Raw genomic sequence first — 5,609 nt, 5'->3', positions numbered from 1 at the left:
GAGCCCTCTCTGAGGGGGCCAAAATTTCGCCCCCTATAGTCAGCGATGGGGTCAGCTGACTATGCCGAGGCGCCGGCAGCCACAGCCACTCAGTCTTGGAAGGGTTGAGCCTGAGTCTGTTCCTCCCCATCCAGACCCGTACGGCCTCCAGGCAACGGGTCATCACGTCAAGGGCATCGTTGGGGTGGCCTGGGGTGGATAGCAAAACAGTGCCCACCCCACTGCCGGCAATGGCAAAAAAAGTCGCAATACATTGCGACACGTCCCGTGACATTGCGAGTTTGACACCCCTGCCATAGATGGTCCTTCTCCAGGATGAATAATGACTGGACCAAGCCACAAATCTAGTGAGCTCTTCTGAAAGTTACTGCAGTACAGCAGGGGAAATTAGCACTGTTTCAATCAGTACTGTAAAGCTTTTAACACTTTATATGCAAATGTGGAACATTCAATTGCCATCCTTAAGATGCCTACAGATGCCCGTGGGATGCAGTTTCAGTACATCTGGATTGAAGACAGACATTGGGACTATGCCAATCCTTATTGCCTCAAGCAATAGATCAGATGAATGAAAGTGTAGTCTAAAGGAATAAATCTTTGTACAAGAAGTTTGCTAGCTATTTATGGGGTGTTTTTTTTAAAGGGAATGGATCCGGAGCAATCTTTGTGACCTTCTCTATTCTCCCTCCTGTGTCTTGTTACAGTGAGAGGCAGTTCAGCATAATAACTAAGGTTTTAGTTATTCCATATCAGGAAGATCCAAGTTCAGGTCCAGCTCACCAACCAAAGTCCTGGGGTCATTTAGGGATAATCACTCTCTCTCAACCCAACTTACCTCACACTGATAAAATAAAAAGAGATGCCTTGAGCTTCTGAAGATAAGTCAAGATGTAACATTAACAAATAAAAATAGTTCATAGTTTTTTGTATCTCTTTGCTGTCACTTGGATTTCTTAAGCCCACTCTTTGTAGATGTAACTTAGCAGGACATGTAAAGCCAGCCATATCTAAACCATGAGTTAAGGTTGAATGTATAAATACTGCCAATTGTGGGCTAGTTAACAACATGGCTTGTTTAAAATTAATGCTTAGCACTGGCCAACTTGAGCAAATCACCATTTAACCATTTGTAAGTAAAACCCTATAGAGCTTCATTTGCAAACTACAATGGTTGACTTCATGCATTCTGCTAAGGCGACCTTCTTCCTCCCTGCCATTTTCTCAGCTGCATAAATCTTAGGTCAGTGATGGCGAACCTTTTAGAGACTGAGTGCCCAAACCACAACCCCAAACCCACTTATTTATTGCAAAGTGCCAGGGCCGCATCAGCATTGTGGTGCCCTCAGGGTGGGCATGGATGCTTGGCCCATTGGGTGGGCGTGGCCCACTGGGTGGACATACCTGCGGTTGTCATGGCAGACTGGGTGGGCGTGGCTGGGGTGGGCATGGCCACCTCGATGTTGCTCATGGGGGGTGCCTTTGGGGGCCGGGCAGGGTTGGGGGAGATCCAGGGGGTCTCTGGTGGGTGGAGTGGTAGGCAGGAAGCCCAGCATAGATGGGGGGAGGCACGCAATCCTAGCTAGGCACGCAATCCATGGTGCCGGTGGGGATCTGGCTTTCCCTGCTCGGGGTGGCCTTTGGCTTGCTGGGCGTGGGCATGTTCTACTCGAGCTTGCTAGCTGGCCACTTTGCCTCCTTTGTGCTGGGTGGGGCTGCTGCTCCGGGTGGCGGCAGCGGCCTAATGGACCTGCGCAAGCTGCTAGCAGTAGCAGTGCATATGCCCACAGAGAGGGCTCTGAGTGCCGCCTCTGGCACGCGTGCCATAGGTTCGCCACTACTGTCCTAGGTGTATGAACCAAATCGGCATCCCTGAACTAACTTTCATCTTAGGATAATTCCCAGAATAAGCTGAAGCATTCCCCCAAGTTCATTTGAGGATTCAGCATTGTAAACTAGGAGGAAATGACTTCCCTATTAACAGCCTTTTGAGACTCTGGTGCTGTCCTGAACAGCATGTGAAATTACATTGTAGGAAAATTGAATTTATTCAACATGTTGTGAAGAGCACATTGTCTGATCAGCAAGGACAATAATGAGAACATTCTTGTTTTGTCTGTTGGAAGCCATTCGATTTCAGAAATCTGCTAATGGGATGGGAAGAATACATTTCTCTAATGGGTCTCATCTGTGGGAGGGAAGAGAGAAAAAAGTAATTGTCAGTCAGTCCTCTGATGCTACGGTTAAACTTTTCCTGTGGCAGTAGTGACTTTCACATCACATTCCCACAGACTGAATCCGATCTGACCAGCCGGAAAGCTCCCTTCATCTGTGCTGGAGTCCTTCCCATCACAATGCTACATCATCTTCTTTGACAAGAGAAAACTCTGTCCTAAAACTGGAAGATAATTTAATGTGTCCTCAGAAAGGCTGCAACACCGGAGGTAATGGCTGGACTTGTTAAGGCATTAACAAGTTCTAAAGAAAGAAGTGGAGGTAAAAAATATCTAGGGTTTTATCTAGGGCATTTGAATGCAATGCCTTACCATTTGAAGTTCAAGAGCAAAATAGCCATCCAAAAAAGCAAAGTGAATGATCGAAGCATTGAGCTGTCATATACAGTACTTTGCAGAACAGTGCAGGAATGAATTAGCCTTAAACTGGCTATTGTGTAATATGAAACGTATGAAGCTCAGATCCCAAGAACCTAATAAAAATCCCTTTTGATTCAAACTAATGACAATGGATACAATACCACATGACAACCATGTTCCTGAGTTTGGTGAAATATATTTCTAATATTTTTCAACTGCTCAACAACCTAACTTCCCTATGATTGGACTGGTCATGCTCTCTAGCAAGATTTAGCACTTCAGGGCAGGGGAGGTTAGGAAAGAGATGCCAGAAGTAGTACTGGAGCTCTGCTTTGTTGATCTAGGCCAGGGGTGTCAAACTCGCAATGTCATGTGACGTGTCGCAACATATCATGACTTTTTCCCCATTGCCGGAGCAGTTTGACACCCCTGATCTAGGCTATAGAAAGAGAAGGTTTTATGCCAGACAGTGTTTCCCATTCTCAGTCACAAAGAGTTAATAAGTGGTCACTTTAAATTTCTTTCTAATGTCTTTTTCTCTTTCCAGGCTTAATTCATGTTTTTGCTAAAGCTGTGCATGCCTTCTCCAAGGTCATTTCTGCAGGGGGTTTTTTACACAGGAATTATCTGTGGGGTGTGACAGCCAGTTTGGTATAGTCAGGCTGGAAACCGAGAAACCAGGACTTCTAATCCTGCTTTAGCCTCAAAGCCAGCTGGGTGACCTTCAGCCAGTCACTTTCTCTTGGCCCTAGGAAGAAGGCAATGGCAAAATCACTTCTGAAGAACCTTGCATTCACTTTTTCCAAGTTATTTGAAGTCATTTTAAATCCCTGACATACAGCTTCCATGTAAACTATCCTTTTGTCATAACTCAGCTGATTTCAAATCACTCTCAAGACACTGTGATTAAAAAGAAAAGTAAACCATAATGTTAAGCTGTACCACCTTGAAATTCAGTAATGCTACTTATTATTTGTTAAATTTGTTTTACCATGAGGCTACTCTAGGTGGCTTAAAGGCCATATAAGACAGATAAAACAAAATGCTGTTTCCCCACTTCTTGAAAGCATTTATGAGCTGACATAGTAAGGAATAACAACTCGTGCTTATTAGTGTGTCTGAGGCAAAGCGTCCAATTGCCTACAAAGGGACAAGTTCGTTGGGCATTGGACTAGTTCCACAGGCCCTGTTCCCATTCTGGGAAAGCCAAAGGTCTGATTCTTATCCTTCTTTAAGACAAGGTTAATGATTTCTTATCACAGTGTTTTTCCACCGGGCCTTGAGAATCATATTCCGAGCCGAGGCATCTGAAGTAAGTTCAGAGCTCTCCTTTGCTTGCAAAAGAAACTGATCTGAAGTCTTTAAAAAGGCCCCCTGTCCTCCCCAGGTCTGTGTCTAATTCTCCTGCCAAGTCCAAGTGACTGTGGATTTAGATGGGCTCCTGTCCAGAAAGCACTTTTTCAACTTTATCGCAGGTTTATTCTGCCAGGTCTAAATAGCCCTGAAAGTTTAGCCCAGGGATAGGCAATCTTGACTCTTTTATGACTCGTGGACTTCAACTCCCAGAATTCCTGAGCCAGCATGGCTGGCTCAGGAATTCTGGGAGTTGAAGTCCACGAGTCATAAAAGAGCCAAGGTTGCCTACCCCTGGTTTAGCCTAACACCCAGCATTTCTCCCCCATTCTAGCTCAGGAGACTGATTCTAACCTCTGCTCTTTTGCAATTCCTGCAGATTTGCATTGGTTCTATGGTGGCTTAACAACTGGCAGCTCTTCCAGGTAGGAGTTGATTGGAGTCATATATCAAGCCTTCTGTTCTTCTGAAGAGAACAAGAGAGGGAAGGGTGCATTGCATGGTAAACCAGAAGAACTGTACCCAGCCCTGGGCTGGGGAGGAGGGGCTGGACTGGATGGTTTTTAAGGTTTCTTTTTAATCCATTTCCAGAGACATCAATTGTCTGAGATGTTCCTCTGGAATTAATCTTAATGTTAAATACAGACAGTTGGAAACACAGTTGCCCAGTTGGAAACACAGATGGGACCATTAAAAGCCTCCTCCATCAGAGCAGGATTCCCTTTTTGTTATCCTGCTGGGCTGCTGTCCAAGCAGAGATGAAGATTATAGAATATTTCTGGCAAAACTCCACAACCTGAATGTTTGATCAAAGGGAAAGATTTAGCTAAGAAGAAACCATTGTCTCTGAATTCTACTTGTTCTCTGAGTCAGTATTTATACAAGAACAAGGCCGGTAAAGGAAAAATTCAAAATCCAGAAATCAGACTCTGGTTTGTATATCTGTGATGAAATATATACAGTAAAATAATTTGAAGAGAGGCTTAGCCCAAATAAAAGCACTGCTGACATGACCAAGAATTGTAACCAACATACAATTGACAGTTTGCAGAACTTCCATCCCAAAATGAAAAATATGTCAAAACATCTGATATGGCATTATATTCCATGTACTAAACAAAGAAACTATCTTGACTGGTTCAGACTCAGAGACATATTATCAGTGAGAACTATAGCAGAGCTAGTCCTACCAATTAGTAGGGCGAGATAAGGCAAAAGTTTAGAAGAGGTAGGAATATCAGCCACAAGTTTAAGGACAAGGATGTGAGTGTGTGCATGGCACATAGAGTTCCGAGCTTGCCCCAATACACTCCCATATTGCCATCATGTACAATACATCAGTCACTCTGCTGGACTTTGGAATGTGAAATGCAGAAATGGGTTATATGCACCCAGCTAGCAAAGGCTTGTTAACTAGGATTTATGTCTAGCATGTTATGCAAATTCAGTTAGTAAACCATGGATAAGCAAAGCATGTTAAACGTGTTTTGAGAAAAGAGTGAAAGATGTGGATTTTTTATGCTAAAGATACCTGAAATCTGAAGTGAAGGTCCCAAGTCCCTTCTCCAAAAGTTGTAATGAAACCATAATCAGATGTATCAGAAAAGAGAAATGGTAAAATACATGATTGATTATGTCCCATCCAGTTACTTTCAACTCCTGGTG

The sequence above is a fragment of the Protobothrops mucrosquamatus genome, unplaced genomic scaffold (genome assembly GCF_001527695.2).
Source record: "Protobothrops mucrosquamatus isolate PMUCROS unplaced genomic scaffold, P.Mucros_1.0 scaffold30, whole genome shotgun sequence".
In the NCBI taxonomy this organism is placed as follows: domain Eukaryota; kingdom Metazoa; phylum Chordata; class Lepidosauria; order Squamata; family Viperidae; genus Protobothrops; species Protobothrops mucrosquamatus.
Note: the sequence above shows the minus strand (reverse complement) of the source record.